The sequence below is a fragment of the Alligator mississippiensis genome, chromosome 1 (genome assembly GCF_030867095.1).
Source record: "Alligator mississippiensis isolate rAllMis1 chromosome 1, rAllMis1, whole genome shotgun sequence".
Classification (NCBI taxonomy): domain Eukaryota; kingdom Metazoa; phylum Chordata; order Crocodylia; family Alligatoridae; genus Alligator; species Alligator mississippiensis.
This window is the reverse complement of record NC_081824.1, coordinates 337,486,986-337,506,342: the sequence shown is the minus strand read 5'-3', so window position 1 is coordinate 337,506,342 and position 19,357 is coordinate 337,486,986.

Here is a 19,357-nt window from a genome sequence, read left to right as displayed (position 1 = left end):
CAAGTGCTGGGAAGAACCCAGTGCTGGCTCCAGCCAGCAGTGGCAGTCTGCTGCCATCTTGAACACAGATCTGGGGACCCGTGCCCCCTGGGAGGGCTGCGGGATTGTGCCAGACTCCTCCTGGGGTGAGCGGGCCTGGATTTGTGTGCGGGATGACAGCAGGCTGCCACTGCCAGCAAGTGATACTAGTTTTGCATTGAACAGTTTGAGGTGCAGTTTCACAAAAAGGTCTGCACCTATCTCCTTGAACCAAGGCAGGCTTCATGCCCTCAGAAGGGGCTACCATCCCTGCAATTTTCATCAGAATCAGGCAAGAAATGACAAAGTTATAGGCATTTTCATGATTCCCTATTATAGCCTATGGGCAAAACATCGAAATGCGTCAAAACAACATTGAAACAGTGAAACAGTTTCGATGAAATGAAATGGAACAGTGCTTTGAAACAGCAAAATGAAACACTGTCCCCTCGAAATGGTGAAATGGAAGTCAAAATGAAACAGTGCTGTTTCACACAGCCCTAGAAACCATACAACACTCCTCTAAGAAATGGTACAGTACCTTCCAGCTGTGCCCTCTGGAATTGTTAGGGTGACAAGGCTCCACATAACTCCTATGCAGCATATATCTTGTACAGGGCTCAATTATACAATCTAGTCCTATTAAAGAGCAGACAGAAAGAGGAAATAGTTACTGCATGTAGTTGAAGTCAGTCAAATTTCATCAGGCTGGCGTGGTGAAGGCATGCTAGTATCTATAGCCAACACACAAAGGAATTATATAGCTAGCATCACATCCACTTGTGTTTGACTCACCAACCTCAGCATATCCATTTACAGTTGAAACAAAGGCCGGCCGTCTTTGTCAGGGGTCTGAAGTGAGGCTTCACATACCTATCGGGAGCCAAAGGAGGGACATCTTAATCACTTTGTCACCATGTCCCACAGCTGTATATGCATTATATTGCATTAAAAACATATTAAAATAATGTTCTGCTTGCAAAATATAGCACCTGTAAGTTACATGTTTTCTGTGTAACTTTCTTGCAGTCCCTGTGTGTATGCACTGTGTTACAGTCTTATATGGTCATATGGTAGTCAAGATTTATTTTTATCACCTTCATTCAGGGTATGGCCCAAAGCCTTATTACTTATTGCACACCACGCAAACCCTATACTAAATATCAGAAAATTAAATTCCTCCCTATTTTTATTATAGTACCCATTCTCACAATATCTGGAAACTTCACAGGCATTAATACATTTATCTTCAGAACCTCCTTGTCAGATGAAGGGATCATATGATCCCCATTATTATTTAAATACGGGGGGAAAACATGTCAATTTGGGAAGAAATGCTATTTTCTTCTATAGCAGGTTTATCTGAATGAGCTGAAGATATTTTATTACCTGTGGCTTTATAGAGTGTTTATCGACTGGAAGTACTTTAGTAGCTAATTAGGTCATTCCAATAGCACTGCAAACAAAGGGCAATGATAAACAGCAGCGCGTTGAGTTAGAAGGCTGTGTCAAGTAGAAATGGACACTCACAAGTGTCAGACTTTGGATTCCAAACTTTCAGGAGTGACATTCTCTGGTATACTTTGGCTGCTTTGCACTGCTCAGGGGATGCAAAGCAACCATAAACTTGCCTTAACTGGCTAGCTAAGTTTACTGCTGCTTTGCAGCACTGGAGTGGCCCAAAGCAGCTGGAGTATGCCATGAATCTGGCCCCAGATGTTCATCTGAAGCTTATCCAAACTATTCCAACCTCTTAGACTGTGAAATTTAGCTGGAAATCTCATGAGAAAAAGTTTCTCTCACAAGTATTCCTTCTTCTTTTCTGAACCAGAAATGCCACAAATACTGACATCCTTTCTCTTTCATTGCTTTGATCTGAATGAAAAATCTGCGTGAAAAAAATCTTATCGGAGCATGTCAGAAATTTAACAACAAATTTGGCTTAATTTTGGTTCCAAAGAGATCCAGCATGTGTTGTTGGTGGCAACAGTTTTTGTTGTAACCAAATCAGTCTGCCCATCCCTAGTGTTGAGTGATGTATTGCAGGGATGTGTGTAATGTGTGGTCCCACATCAAATAGTTCTGACTTTTATTTGAGTTCCAGCTGGGACTAGAATTGCTGACATAATTATTTACACCCTGTACTGCATACATTTAATAACAAATTCTTCTTCCCTTCCCTTCCCTTCCCTTCCCTTCCCTTCCCTTCCCTTCCCTTCCCTATCTCTATAGAATCTGAGTACTTTATAACTCTGAGACCTTTACTCACATTAAGTACTGCCTGATGTCACAAATTGTATTGACCTCAGTAGACCTTTTGTGTATTGAAGGAATATGAATAATCACTGTGAATAATCAGACCCATAAGTATAGTACTTCCTAATTTAAGAATGCAAATCAGATGGTTCAGTGTTTAAATGAGTATAATTATGGATGCTGGGAAATGCATCCAAAATGACATGCCTCCATCTGAGGCCACCAGTTTATATGGATTTTCAGAATGATAGTAAGAAAAGTCAGTATAACACTGGACTCCATACATGAGGAGAAAGGACTTGATAATTATTCTTTAAATACTTCCACAGAGGTTGAAATTGGTATACTTTGTGCATGTCTGGATAGCTGAATTCCAGACATCTATCAAGAAGCAATTTACACCAGGGTAAAAAAAAAATCATTAAGAGATTGGAAAAAACTATAATATTTAGGTGATGGAAACTCCATTTGGTTCATGTCTTAGTTGAAATGTTCACCAAACTCAGTGATATAATGATATAGACAATATTGTGTAGCGTTGCACTACAACAAACATACTTCCACTTTGGGTGAGTTCATAATGCCTCTCTTCATACTGAATAGTGGCTCAGTGAGGTCACTGGGGTGGCTTGGGGAAAAGTGTTACCCAGTATTAATAAGAGTATCACAGTCTGTGCCACACTGGGCATATCTACATGTGCCTCTGACTGTGCAGTTGTATTGAGCAGTTACTTAGTTACTGTGCAATCCTGGCAGTGTATGGGTTGTTTCCAACTCTATTGCAGAGTAGCAATAAGCTACTATGCAGTAGGTCATTGCTACTGTGCAATAGTATCAGCGACATGGTTTGTGCCCACTGACGCTGAGTCACCGTAGTGATGAGCTACGTTCCTGTAGCTCGTCACTATGACGACATAGCGACTCATGTAGATACACCCACTGAGGCCAAATCAGTAGAGTCAGTGTTTTGGTAATGGAGATCAAGCGGCTGGAGAGGGAAAGCCAAGCAGGAAGCAGCTAGCCTGCTCTTATTTCTCATATTCTCACAGAATGCTGCGTTTAGGGATGTCAATCTCACGACATGACTTCATGATACAGAGGTGATCCTGGCTTTAGGGCATTTTCCTCCACTATTGGTCCAGCCCGAATAATTAAAAGAACCAAATACAGATGATTGTTTGAGGGTGGAGGTGATATAGTAATGATTAGAAGTTGTTCTGGTTTACAGTATTTAAAATGGGAGAGTAAATTGAATAAAGTCAATGGGGTAAAGCTCAGAGCCATGGAATGAAGTGAAGTGTAAGAAATTGTAGGTTGCGTATTAGGAAATTCTGGAAGTTGGGTTTGATTTATGTCTTTGTATACCTCCCTTGAAGCTGGTTAAATGGGAATACTATTCTAAAGGGAGTGGTAAATGTTTTGTGCCTTGAATCATTTTAAGCTGAACATAACAAAGAACTGGGGAACATGCTGCACATGGCAGGGAGGATGGACTTAACATCTTTGATTCTATGATGAAGAATTCCTTAAATTACGGCATGTGTTTATACAAATATTGATCTTTTCATTTATTCTTTAGTTTAGATATCCTTGAAGAAAAGTCCTGCAAACCCAGCTTCTCTCTGAATTAGAAGCACAGTAATGGAGAAACCGCTGCCTGTTGTGGCCAGAACTCTGGCCAAAGTAAATATTGATGATGCGGTTTTATATGCAAATACACCGAAGGAGTTAAATAGGCACTTTCTTCAATGTGGATATTTAGCCTAATCCCCTTTTTATGCTGTGATTAGTTGCCACACTTTTATTTAATGTGTTTTATAATAATAAGCTTTTTGTATAGGTTGCATAACAGTGCTTTTAGATATCCACATGAAAGGCATAACCCTTAAAAGGAGGGAAAATGGACAGAATGGTTGAATTGTAAGCAGATGAATAATTTGTTCTGAGAAATACCATGCAGAGCCTGGTTGTCTACACTGCAACCATTCCAGAAGGGGTAAACAGAGGTAGTTTCTTTGCTGCAATTATACTTGTGTAATTCAGAGGGATTTTTCCAGGTGAATGACTCACACATCTGAGGTCTACTGTTCTGCAGTTTGCAGAGGACTTAGGTTGTTGCTATGAAGAGATAGCATATTATTAATGATTTTTAAAAACGAGTATCTTTAATTGATATAAAAATGACCCTGAAAAGTAACACAAGACCAGATTTTCCTCCATATTTGGGACAGTTCAGTTCTGGGTCTGGATTTTGTACATTGGGCCCATTACTGAGGTAAGCCACTATAGAGAAAAAAATGGTATACCATGTTTTGTACTAAGCTAACTCTCAGGTCTCACACTTTAAAAAATGCTCATTGCCATGGCTAAAGGCCCCAGTGGAAGCTAGGAACATATATGCTAGAGGCACACAGACATAATCCTGATCTAAAGGGTTTACAGGCAAATGAGACAAACAGAGAGTAAGAGGAGAAGGTGAGGGTGAAATCATATATGCCTGTATTCACATAGCAGAACTGAGAACAGAATGTGAACTTTTTGACTACCAGTCCATTGCCTAATTCACCAGGCTATACTCCTTCATCACTTAAGTCTAATATTTAAGTTTTTTCCATTCCATAAAGTTGATTTCTCTTCTGCTGAGTTAAAATGTTCTTAAGAGATTCATACATTATAAAGGTCTGGAAGGGACCTTGCAAGATCATCGGCTCCAGTCCCCCTGCACTAGGCAGGAAAGACAACTGAGGTCAGGTGACCCCAGCGAGATGACTGTCCAGTCTTCTCTTGAAGATTTCCAGGGTAGGTGACTGCACCACCTCTGGAGGGAGTTTATTTCACAGTCTGGACACCCTAACTGTGAAGAAGTTTTTCCTAGTGTTAAGCTTGGAACAGTCTTCCAGTAGTCTGTGGCCATTACTTCTGGTTTTCCCCAAAGGTGCCCTGGAGAACAGTTGCTCACTGAGCCATTGATGTATTCCCCTGATGTAGTGGTAAGCCGCTACCAAGTCCCCTCTCAGCCTTCTCTTCTTCAGGCTGAAGAGTCCTAAGTTCCTCAGCCTTTCCTCATATGGCTTGCCATGCAAGTCTCTGATCATATGGGTGGCTCTTCTCTGGACTCTCTGAAGCTTTACGATGTCCTTGTGTGGCACCCAGAACTGGACGCAGTACTCCAGCTGTGGTCTCACCAATGCTGAGTAAAGTGAAAGAATCACTTCCTTGTTTTTGCTTGAGAAGCATCAGTTGATGCATGCCAGCGTATTGTTTGCCCTGCTGGCTACAGCATCGCACTGAGAGCTCATGTTTATACTATGGTTTATTATTACCCCAGGGTCCCTTTCAGTCATGGTGTTTGTCAGTTTGGCGCCACCAAGCCTGTAAGTATGTTGGGGGTTGTTCATCCCCGGACGGAGCACTTTACACTTCTCAGTGTTGAACTTCATCTGGTTCCAATCCGCCCACCTTGCCAGCCTGTCTAACCCTGCCTGTATCTTCAGCCTATTTTCAAGCATGACCATTTTCTCAACATATTTTCTCAGTGATGCTGGAGACTGATAAAGTATTGCAGTCCTGTGGAGTTACCATGTCTTAGCGTTTAATCATTAATTATTTTACTGAAAAAAAAACCTAGAGCCACTAGTTAGGACATCTGACTATATCTTACTTGAAGATTAACTTCTGACCTGCAATGAGCCATCCTGGCAGAATACAGACCATTGAAACTTGGCTGAGGAAATAATATTTGGCAGCAAGTGAGTGAGCTGGTTGTCTTTTGTGCTTATATGACGTTTTCTTTAACAGATGCATCCTAAGAAATCAGGGAGCATGTTTTCTGGAGGAATTACACTATGTTCAGCTTGTTCTCCTAAGTGTAACAGTCAACGCAGCCCAGAGAAAAGACATTTAGATTACAGAGTTGAGTATTTATGCTACTACTTCACCTACCAAGCTTCTGCACATACACATATACAGACAGACACATTCAAATACACACAGACATATACACATGGCTTTCTTTTTATAATTACCCACTATCCAATTACCACCCTGTTAAGCTGTGCACCTACAGTGATTTTATCATCACACCACTTCTCTGGACACTTTAATTTTCTACTAGATCTATATTCCAATAAGACAAATCTACTTCACATTGCATTGTCCCCTGCTAACTGTGGAGACTGGTAATTGCCCAAGGATCATTAATCTTTATTATAAGGAAAATGCTCTTAAACCAGTACAAGTTAAATCTGGTGCTCCATTCATAGGATAAAGCTTTCCTGAAAAGCAGGAGTCAGTGAGTATAGGGGACTGTCATGATAGTTAGGGATATACTGAGCTTTCCGTTTGACATTGCAGTGACCCAATGTATAGAAATCCCATCATTTCCATGCCCTCTTTCACCCTTCTAAGAAGGAAGCATAGATGTGTGTAATCATGACTATGCTGCAGTGCATATTTAATGCTGCCTGTGTGTTAATATCTAATAGGAATACTGTATTAATCCTACATAATGTTTGAAATAAGAACTTTGCTAACTCTTCTGTATTTCTGTTAGGAATAAGAAAGAAATTATTCCTTATGACAGATTTCATTAAGATCAGTGAGATTTTACTAGCCAGGCAATAAATATAAGCTACAGATGCACTGAGGTTCTTGGAAATTATTTGGCTACCCAGAAAAGCATTTGCTTTCTCCCGTTTTTTTGCTGACATCTGCCTTAGCAATAGACTACAAGGGTACTATAGAACAAGGGGACTGGGCTCTATTTTTTAATTTCTAATTAATCACAGTCTTAGTGTTGTTGAGGTCACTTTGTATTGGGTTACATAGCTCAGGCAACATGAGAGAATCTGGTAAGGAGAGACAAAATTAGAAATAGAATCTTAGGAAGATGGATAAAGTCTTGGAGATTAGACTCCAAGTAGTTTTTATACATCTAAACTTCTGGATCAATTAACCATTAACAGGGGGAAAAATACATTTTCATTTATCTCTCTTGCTTGTTCAGATCCCAAGATCTTTCATTACCCATGCAGGCTTCAGTAAACATATACTGTTCTTTTGTACAGCTACGCTTTTATTAGAAGTATATCTCCCATTTATATCAATGGTGGGAACTGATTTCCAGTTGGCAATGTTTATAATCTCCATTCATCAGAAGTTGAAAACTGGCTGAAATCAATAGTTCTGTCTCTAATTATCATAGAATGACTTCCAAAGCTAAGATGCTTTTGTGACCATTTTGGGGTTTCTACTTCTTACGAAGAATGGCTGAAAGACAGGATATGACAGAGGCTGCTCATAAACTCTCATTCTTTCACCTTAGCCAATTCATCACAAAATAAGCCCACCATCTTTTATGTTCAGGTACAATTTTGAAATAATTGGGAATATTTTAAAATGGCTTAAAAAACAAACTGTAGCTAAATACCAAATCTTGATAGCTTCTAGATTTAAAAAAATATAGCTGACCAGCATACTTTTGGAAATAGAAAACTACAGATTGTGGAGGTTTTAGATACTCTTTAGTTATTGTTATTTCTTCATCTCTGCTCCTGCTGAAAAAAATGTAGGACTTTTTTTTCCTAGGCTTTGTTTTAAAATAGATAGTAGGTAGACACTAGTAAGCAGTGCAGTTAAATACAAACATAAGCCACCTATACACATGCTCCGGGATGTGGCTGGGGGGCATTTTAACTAGAGCGGCTCTCAGAAGCCACTCTAATTAAAACACCCGCAGCATCCTGTGTTTCAAAATGGCAGTGGGGGTGCTTTAACCAATAATTCTGATCTTTTTGGTCCTCCAGTTTGTCTGTGCCAGGGCACTAATAATTTTCTCAAGAAATCTATTTGTAATCTTTGGGTTCCAGAAAGCATGATCTTTGATAGCATTTATTTCTATAGTAATTTCACTGTGTCCAGAATAAAGCCATTATATTAATGAATACATCCCTCCAGGCTCATCCTTTCTACCATTACCTTTTGACTAATCTCTTTTCAAAAAAGGAATTGGCTGACTAATAATAAATATGTTTAGGGACAGTTGTATACCACTGAATGAGAAACAGAAAACAGTGACAAAACATGTTAATCACTTGTAAGGAGATTAAATGAAATCCCTGAACATTGCACTGGTGACACAGGCTGTTCCAGAGCCCATATCATAGATTTTATAATCCAAAGGTTGACCTGGATAGCAGAATTATCACCCTTCAGACAGCTCTATTAATATTATGAAAGAACTAGCTGTCAGAAGTTTTTCTCTTGAAGGAGTGTATAACCTCCAGGTTTCATCCTGATCAGCAGGGATCCTGGTTTTCTCTGATTAAAAAAATCCCCAATTTTTGTGTTAAAAAAGTAAGTCAAAACCCACAGTTTCCATGATCAAAATGAAACACACACTATGTATATATTTATATATATATATATGTGTGTGTGTGTGTGTGTGTGTGTATTAGTGGCAGTTCATTTTAATCACTGAAATATTTGGATTTTGGGTTACTTTTTTTTAACTTGAAAATTGGGGATTTTTTTTTTCTCAGAGAAAACCAGGCTCCCTGCTGATCAGTAATATGATCTGCTCAAGGGAGAAAAAAGTTTACAAAAGGAGAATTAATTATAGGTGTTAAAAATGGATATTCTAGTGTGTTGTTGTGGCCATGATAGTCCAGGAAATATGCAAGAAGCAAGAATTCTTATGGGTGATATCTTTTATTGGACCAATTGCAGGATTGGGATAGGCATAAGCTTTCCTCAGGCCCCTGGGAAAGAAGCACACATGGCAAAATTAAGTAGCAGATGAACACTCAGCACAGATGGGAGAATATTTTTCACTGAACAATCATTCACTGACTGACTTTCCTGTTTTTGCATTCAAAGGAAATCTACCCAACACCTTAACCAGAAGAGCATGGGGACAGAAATCCATCAGCCTATTGGATGCTAAGTACCAGGAACTTAGCATATACAATGACTTCATGGTCCATAATCAACTTTATACTTGCTAACCTGCAAGTTGCTTGCTAACCTAAAAGTTGTTTGCTAACCTGCAATTCGGTCAGAGCCCTGGTTACAGCCGGTCTGCAGCACGCCTGGAGCGAGGATTCGCAACATCACAGAGACTATCCCTAAAATTATCAAGCCCTCTAACTATTACCCACTGGTTGTGGTCCATGTGGGTACAAATGATTCATCCAAGGGCAAGCCGGATAACATCATGGAGGACTACAAGGCCTTGGGACACCAACTGAAGAAGATGGGAGCCCAGGTGGTATTTTCCTCCATTCTCCCAGTAAGTGGACGGGGTAGGTGTCATGAGGCCTGCATTGACGTGGTTAACCGACAGCTTCGGAGCTGGTGCCACGAGGCAGGCTTCGGAGTTTTGACAATGACCCATGTTTTTGTAAGGAGGGCATGCTGGGGTGGGATGGGCTTCACCTCTCCCCTAAGGGCAGACATATCTTTTCCTCTAGGTTGGCTGATCTCATACGGTGGGCTTTAAACTAGCTTTGCCGGGGGAAGGGGCCACTTTGAGTGGAGAGCATGCTTCACCAGCATGCAGGGTGACAAGAGGAAGGGAAGCCCAGGTAAGCATCAACGTCCTGGGAGTAGGGGGCCACAACTGTCCTGGGAGTAGGAGGGAGGCATGTGCACCCTCAGGAGGCCTCAAGTGCTTCTACACTAATGCTCGTAGTATGGGGAGTATGCAGGAGGAACTGAGCCTCCTGATTGCGAGTAAGAACCCAGACTTAGTAGGGCTCACAGAAACCTGGTGGGACCCTACCTACAGCGGGCATTCGGGGATACACCCTAGATAAAAAAGACAGGACAGAGAGGAAAGGGTGGCGGGGTTGCGCTCTATATCAAAGAGCACCTCACATCATCAAGGATTAGCTTCGGGTTAGAGGCGGGTTGGGCAGAGACACTATGGGTCAAAGTACGAGGGGGGCATGGAGAAAGGGAGAAAGGGAGTCATTATTGACTCCAAGATGAACACGAGCCGCCAATGCCAGACCGCAGCCAGCAATGCCAGCCATACCTTGTCATGCATCCAAAGGTGCATCTCAAGCCAGTCCAGAGAAGTGATATTCCCCCTTGTGGAATTAAGTTTAACCAGGCCTCTTACTTGACTAAGAAGAGAGAGAAAGAGAAAAGAAAACGATGCTAATGCTGATGCTATGTGTTTCAAAATGTTCTAAGATAAGGAAAAACCTTCATGCCTTGTTTTGTCTGTGTGCAGATGCTAACCTCCTCCTTTCCGCCGAACCAGAAGCTGGTAACTGTTCCCAAAACACAGTGGGTTGTTTTTTTTTTCTGAATAAGTAAACTGCTTACGTGTGACAAACAAATTATCAACATCTTTCTGTTTCTCTCAAGGCTGATTTGTCTGAACCCTGCATCTTTTCTCGCTGTCTAAAGTATAAATACGTTTGTAAACTTGTAGAGGTCAGAGTTCCTTTGAGAACCCTCCTTGTGATCACTTGTATAGCTTTAAATAAACCTAGATGGCTCTGCCAATTCTAATACAACCACAATGCAAAGTTTGATTTCTTCCACACCCTGTATGTGACTTTGGTCAGGTCGCAGTTGGAGTACTGCATCCAGTACTGGGTGCCGCACTTCAAAAGAGATGTGGCCAGCCTGGAGAGGGTTCAGAGGAGGGCCACCTGCTTCGTAAGAGAGCAGCAGGACAGGCCCTATGAGGAAAGACTGAGGGACCTGAACCTGTTCAGCCTCAGCAAGAGGAGGCTGAGGCGGGACCTGGTGGCTGCCTACAAGCTCATCAGGGGAGATCAACAACAAATAGGTAGAGCCCTTTTCTCCCCAGCACCACCTGGGGTGATGACGAACAATGGTAATAAGCTGATGGAGAATAGGTTTAGGTTGGAGATCAGAAGGCAATATTTTACAGCTAGGGTGGCCATAATCTGGAACCAACTTTCCAGGGAAGTGGTCCTCACTCCTACCTTGGGCAAATTCAAGAGGAGGTTGGATGATCACCTGTCTGGAGTCTTGTGAACCCAGCATTCATTCCTGCCTGTGGCAGGGGGTCAGGCTAGATGATCTGTTCAGGTCCCTCCTGACACTAGCTACTATGAAACTATGAACCTCTGCACTTCAAAGGTGATAACCACCCTCCTGAACATTCTTGTCCTGCCATTATAATTTTTTTTTATACTGCATCACTCCTGCCTGTTGGCTACTTTATAATTTCCCTTATATCCTCTTTTTATTTACATATGGGGTTTTACACAAGCTCTTGTTACATCTGCTACTTAGACCTCTGTTGTCTGCTTCTCTCCCAGAGTCCTCAGTAGGATACTGGGGTACCTGAAAGCTTTATGTCCAACCATGGAGTTAGTCCAATAAAAGATATCACCCACAACAATTCTTGCCTCTGTGCTAGTATAACCTACTGTTCAGTTTGTGTTATGCCATACTGCATCTGCCTGATCCCACAAAGTAAGATGGTTCTTTAAGACAAGCCATTCAGTCTCTGAAGGTGACCATGTTGATGGAGGATGCACTAAGAGCAAAATCTGTCCCAGTCTAACTGCAGTTAAGTCAAACTTTTGCATATTTGTGAAGAACAGAGAACTGATTCATGTTTAATGCTGGACTGAGAGTGGTAAGCACAGGATCTCTGACTCAAGCTCAAAATCTGATTTTAATAACTATTTGTTTCAAAGCCTTACCCCCAGCCCTTCCTCTTTTTTTTCTTAGGAGGATATTTCCTTCACCTTTTCCATAATCTGTCTAGTTTTGCTGCCTCTTCTGCACGAAAGTGAACTCCTGTGCAATATGGGCCTAATCTTGCATCACTTGAAGCAGGAGTGTCAAGCGAAATAGTGCAGGGCCAATTTGCAAGCTAGATTGGACCCAGGCCGCCTTCCCCCAACCCTGTGCTGGAGCCAGAGCTTGTGGTACCTGCTCTGGGATCCATGTTACATGAGGCACCCATTGCAGCCAGTACAAGATCTGTGCCGTGAATAGGTGCTGAAAGTAACACAGATTGTGCTATGTGCCATGTGCAGCATGCATCTCAGACTGGCCAGGGGAGGCGTTAAGTGTATTGCAGATCATGGAATGGCACTGTGTGAAGTGTGTATTCTGGACCCTGAGCATGGGACTGGGCCAGTGTGTGCCATATAAGTTCACTCAGACCCAGGGGCAGTAACAGGGGCTGAGTTACAGGGCTCCGTGGGCCAGAACCAGCCCGAGGGCCACATCTTTGACACCCCCGTATTGGAATGCAGGAAAGCAATAGAATTCAAGTTCTATATGTACAATTTTCTGCCCACATCACATCCTTCTATAAGACAGATCACTTCCTGTAGTTAAACAGTAGTCATGTGTACACGTGAATGAGTAGTTTAGTTGTGGTGGTAGTGCGGGTGGAGGGATAATGGGGGTAATATTTGTCTTATCTGAAATTTTCTTTTATCACAGTTTTGTTCATGTCTCTTTTTGCTTTATGTTCTTTTCTTCCTCTGCTTTTTAAATTTATTTTAGAGCTTCTGAGCTGTCTTCCTTAACTGCCTCTCTGTACATTATCAGGTAAGACAAAGCTGTTCTTTATGCAAGTGTGCCAGACATCTGTATATTTTTCCATCTGTATGCAGGTCTCTATAGCCCCCCATTAGATTTTTTCTGTAACTTGTCTAATAGGATGGTAAAGAAGTGATGTATGCCAGGGTCTCCTCACTGTTTGCACAAGTGTCATGATTGCCTGTTGCCAGCAGAACTTTGGCGCCAGGCAGGGGAGAAGAGGAGGAGGAGTTGCACTTTATGTAAAAGAGCCATATGATTACTCAGAGCTCCAGTATGAAACTGGAGAAAGGCCTGCTGCAACTCTCTGGGTTAAAGTTAGAGGGGAGAGCAACAAGGGTGATGTTGGCATGGGTGTCTACCACTAGACCAGGATGAAGTGGTGGGTGAGGCTTTCTTCAAACAGCTAGATGAAGTTTTCCAATCACAGGCCCTGGTTCTCAAGGAGTACTTCAATCACTCAGACATCTGCTAGGAGGGCAATAAAGCAGTATGCAGGGAGTCCAGGAAGCTTTACGAGATTGTTGGGGACAGCTTTTTGGTGCAAGTGCTGGAGCAGCCAACTAGGAGCTGTGCTCTTCTTGACCTGGTGCTCACAAACAGGGAAGAATTGGTGGGGAATGTAGTAGTGGATGGCAACTTGGGCAGCAGTGACCACAAGATGACTGAGTTCAGGATTCTGAGGAAAAGAAGGATGAAGAGCAGCAGAGCAAGGACCCTGGACTTCAGAAAAGCAGACTTTGACTAACTCAGGGAGCTTATGAGCAGTATCCCCTGGGAAGGCAGAGTGAAGGGGAGAGGAGTATAGGAGAGCTGGCTGAACAATATTGAAGAATGGTATCATTTCTGGGGTTTATTTCATAAAAAATATTGGGAAAATGGATCTGTAGTTGCATTAATGGAAAAACCATCAAATATTTTTGCTGGGAAGCCAGTCTGAGGGGGAAAGGAGTCCAGGAGAGCTGGCTGTACTTTAAAGAAGCCTTACTGAGAGTGCAGGAACAAACCATCTGGATGTGCAGGAAGACTAGCAAGTATGGAAGAAGACCAGCTTGGCTTAGCAGCTAACTATTCAGTAAACTAAATCACAAAAAGGAAGCTTATAAGAAGTGGAAACTTGGACAAATAACTAGGGAGGAGTATAAGAACATTGCTTGGGCATGCAGGGATGAAGTCAGGAAGACCAAAGCGCAATTGGAGTTGCAGCTAGTAAGGGATGTGAAGGGTAACAAGAACGGTTTCTACAAGTATGTTGGTAGCAAAAGGAGGACCAGGAAAAGTGTGGGTCCCTTACTGAAGGGAGGCAAGCTTGTGACAGAAGATGCAGAAAAGGCTGAAGTGCTCAATGCCTTTTTCACCTCAATCTTCACAGGCAAGGTCAGCTCTCAGACTACTGCACTGGGCAGAACAGTTTGGGGAGAAGGTGGGCAGCCAACAGTGGTGAAAGAACAGGTTAGGGACTACTTAGAGAAGCTCGACATATACAAGTCCATGGAGCCAGATGGGATGCACCTGAGGGTGATGAGGGAGTTGGCTGATGAGATTGCAAAGCCACTGGCCAACATCTTTGAAAACTCATGGTGATCAGGAGAGGTCCCAGATAATTGGAAAAGGGCAAACATAGTGCTCATATGGGAAGAAGGAGGATTCAGGGAACTACAGACCGGTCAGCCTCACCTCAGTCCCTGAACAAATCATGGAGCAGATCCTCAAGGAATCCATTTCTAAGCAGTTGGAGGGGAAAAGGTGATTAAAAACAGTCAGCATGAATTCACCAGGGGCAAGTCATGTCTGACCAACCTGATTGCCTTCTATGACAAGATGACTGTCTCTGTGGATGTAGGGAGACCAGTAGATGTGGTATACCTTGATTTTAGCAAAGCTTTTGATATGGCCTCCCACAGTGTTCTCGCAGGCAAACTAAGGAAGTATGGGCTCGATGAACAGACTGTAAGGTGGATAAAAACCGGCTGCAGTATCAGGTCAGAGGGTAGTAATCAATGGCTCAATGTCTAGTTGGCAGGTGGTATCAAGTGGAGTACCCAGGGGTCATTTCTGGGGCTAGTTTTGTTCAATGTCTTCAACAACAACCTGGAAGATAGCATAGAGCTCACCCTCAGCAAATTTGCAGATGACACCAAATTGAGGGGAGTAGTAGATATGTTGGAGGGTAGGGCTAGGATTTAGACTGATGTAGACAAAGAGGAAGATTGGGCAAAAAGAAATAATATGAGGTTTGTGGAATCAGAAAAAATATATGCCTTAAACTTTGATTATTTTAGTTATAAGATGACATAACCGCTTTGTGTAGAATTGCTGGCTCTGTACAGTAGAACAGATAAGGGCAAGTGTTTGTTCTTTGTAACTCTTCTGCAACTGCTTCGCTCACCGCGGCCTTGAAGGTAGAAAAAAAGTATGTACAAAGTAGATTTCCAGGTGCAAGAAGGAGGTTTGTGAACTAACCTCGCCTCCCCCATAAGTTCCCATCCTGATTACAGCAAAGAAATAATGAAGTAATATTATAGCCGCTTTTCATGCTAATTTCACTATATGATCACGTGAGTTGTAAGCGACTGTTAAAAAGTATATAAGCCTCCTGATTTTGCTCTTGGGGGGGGACCCCTTCCAAGTGCTTGGGAAATCCATGTCACTTTGGAACTCCCCCCTACAGCTGTAGTTTCTTTTGAATAAAAGCTTCTGCTGTCCTGACCCAAAAGTACTCTGTGTGTGTTTCCATGACAGGTTCAACAAGGACAAATGCAAAGTCCTGCACTTAACACAGAACAATCTCATGCACCAGTACAGGCTGTGGACTGACTGGTTGTGCAGCAGCTCTGCAGAAAAGGACCTGGGGGTTACAGTGGACAATCAGCTGAATATGAGCCAACAGTACGACCTTGTTGCAAAGAAGGCTAACGACATACTGGGCTGCATGAGTAGGTGTGTTGCCAGCAGGTCAAGGGAAGTGATTATTCCTCTCTATCCAGCACTGGTGAGGCCACATCTGGAGTAGTGTTCAGTTTTGGGTCCCCCGCTACAGCAAGGATGTGGACAAATTGGAGAGAGTCCAGTGGACAGCAAAAAAAATGGTGAGGGGGCTGGGGCACATGACTTATGAGGAGAGGTTGAGGGAACTGGACTTATTTAGTTTGGAGAAGAGAAGACTGAGTGGGGATTTAATAGCAGCCTTCAACTACCTGAAGGGTGGTTCGAAAGAGGATGGGGCTAGATTATTGTCAGTGGTGGCAGATGACAGAACAAGGAGCAATGGTCTCAAGTTGCAGCAAGGGAAGTTTAGATTACATATTAGGAAAATCCTTCTCACTAGGAGGGTAATAAAACACTGGAACAGGTTACCCAGAGAGGTGGTGGAATGTCCATCTTTGGAGGTTTTTAAGACCTGGCTAGACAAAGCCTTGGCTGGGATGATATAGCTGGGGATTGTCCTGCTTTGAGCAGGGGGTTGGACTAGATGACCTCATGAGGTCCCTTCCAACCCTCATTTTCTATGATTCTATCACCCTGACTTAACATTCCTGTCCTGCTGTGATTCCTGTCAGAAATGCTGAATCCATGTTGAGGTTCAGGAACCTACTGAATCCATGGTCTTTCCATTTGAACTATGTAATGCTGTTGGTGATTTGTGCCAGGTAATAATAAATGGATACATGAAAAATAGAAGTGAGCTAAAGAGCAATTAAGGAGACATGATCCTGTATCCCTCTCCATGACCTCAACTTCTCATTGATTTGAAGAGGAGGTTTGTTGTGCACAGTGAAAGCAACTTGCATTTTAGAAAGGCTTCCATGACTTGAAGGTACACCTAAATGATTAAAGTACAACTTCCCTTGAAAGTCTGTAGCATGTTTAATTTCAATGGGAATTCAGCACTAGATACCTTTGATGTAGTGCTTTGGAAAATCTCACTTTCAAACACATTTGAAAGACATTGTGGTTACTGGTGTTTGGAGCCAGAGTTTTATCAGAGTACTCTGAACCCAGAGTGCTGGTAAGTAGTGAATTTATTTTTGTGGGTGGATGTCATGGATGTGCTGTGACACCACTTTGACTAAGACACAATATTTTCCTGTGCATCAATAAAATATATAAACACTCCAAAGGCTAAATAATCCTGGTGCAGTTTCCAGAGAGTTTCCTCTGTGCTTCAAAAACATCCTCATGTAGACCATTCAAAAGTCTGAATGGTCCTCCATCCCAGTGTCTTTAGCATACGATGCCAGTCTTAAAGTGATATTATGTGCTTATATAGAATGAAGAATGAGATGCATAACTTTATCGTTTTTTATCTAATCTAGTATTTGAATGTCAGCCTCTACAGGTGAATGGTATGCAACTTAGGCCTCTAGAACATGTTAATTTAATAGAGTAATAGAATTCATTTACTCAGAGCCTTTGATGCCTGGCATCCCTGCTAGAGATTTTTAGGTTATCCCCAGCACATAGGGACCCTGAGATTGAGGAACTGGTCCTTGATCTTGGGGTTCTGGTATGAGTCAACCAGAACTCCCAGTGAAAGTTTATAGCAATGGGCTTTAAAAACTGTATGTGCAGCTGGGAGGTAGATTTGTTTTTTATAGGTTCTGGTGTGCCAGGACCTTGAAGTCAAGGAGCCTCTTCCCAATTCCAGGGTCCCAGCATGTTGAGGCTTGTAAAAAATGCATATGCAGCTTTGTTCTGCATGCAGTTCTCTGACATCCCTGGTGCGCAGGGACCCTGGGATCAGGGAGAGACTTCTTGATCCTGGAAGCCCCATATGCTGAGAATGTCTGAAAACCACACGTACAGCTGGCCTGCAGATATGATTTTTAAAGGTTCTAGTACACCGGGACCTCAGGATAAAGGAGCTTTTTTCCAATCCTGGGGTCCCAGTGCACCAGAACCTTTAAAAACTGCATCTCCAGCTCCACTGTATGCCTGCTTTTTAAGGTCCAGGGCACAATGAGCCCAACCTTGGGGAAACATCCCCTGGTGTTGGGCTCACAGTGCCTCGTCCGCCTCAGGGGATCCAACAGAGACCTAGTACAGTCCCAAGCCTGAGCCCACTGCCCTGTACCAGAATCTGATGCTCAGCTACCTATCTATGAGCCCCAACATGCCCCACATTCAATTTAAGGCATGATAAAAGGAAGTCACAAGAATGTTATACATTATTCATAGAATAACTTTATGGTTTGTTTGGTATATTATCATCACCATACATTGACTTGAATCTGTGGCAAGGTTATTAATTATAGAATGATTAACATCTTAATCGTAGCATAAATGCAGAGAGGGCCTTGGATTCTAATAATACTAAGGGTAGGAATAAGAGTAGAAATAAGAACAACAATGTGTTAATATAGCAGGTAATCTCCCTTCATTCATGGGCTGGGGCAACTGCATACTTTTTTTCATGTAAAGGACCCCCTCTGTTTTCATCACTTTAATAATTTCCTAAGGTGGCTGTGAAAATATTAAGCATTGCATTCTTGCTTTTTTACATATATAACATATTTCAAACAAATTCACTAAAAGAACAGGTAGGTAGGAATGAAATAATGCTTCAGAGTAAGGTTCTTACGTATATTCATTATAATTAAAACATGGCATCTATCTAGAAACAACAACAAAAAACAACAGAGACAAGAACCTCCATCCTCCAAACATGTTCTATTATATGGCGGTACCACTTTGGTCTAGAATCTCCTTTTGTCTTCCGTGTGATGTTAAAAAAAACTTTTAAAGTGTTAAAATCAGCAAGGACAGGACAATTGCCATTGCTCATTTTATGACCTCAGGCATTGCTACAGTGCCTCAGACTGCCTTGGCACCATTAGTCCCTAGACTGCTTCTGTTGATCTTAAAGAGGCTATTGTTGGTAATCAGTACAGACTTTGGAATCCCCGGACACCCATATGAGCCATGCTGAGCTAAAATTATAAGGAGTGCAAGCAGTAACAAGCACCAAGGCCCATGTTGACCCTTAGCAGCTGTTTATATGCAATCATAACTGAGCAAATGACTTTCCAAATGAAAAGGCATGTTTTTGGAACTGATAATAAATCAATCTTTGAAGAACTAGAAATACTTATTAGTTTTATTCTCTGCTAGGTTGTAAAAAAAACCCCAAATAAGTACTCCTGCTTTAGAGCCAGATGACTTACATATATAGAGATTTAAAGGGGTCGCACATCAAAAGGAGGCATTTTTAATAGTGTTCATATGACACAAGAACACTACCGCATTTTTGGAAAGTGATTCCATCAAGTTAATGGAAACTAACTTTAAAAAAGGACTAAAACCCGGCAGTAATTAGTCAAAATAAAATGTATCTGTTTTTAACAGAAGCAAGGAATAATGAACAATGTAACTCTGATATTGGGAATTTCAACAGGATGAAAACTATGGTAAAGATGTTCTTATTTCAAAACATTTGAATGTAATTAATATCAGAACTAAAGGAAACTAATGCATTTTTATAGTTGCAGGTGAAGCTGGGAGAAAGAACACTGGGATATTCCAGGCAAACCAAAAGAAA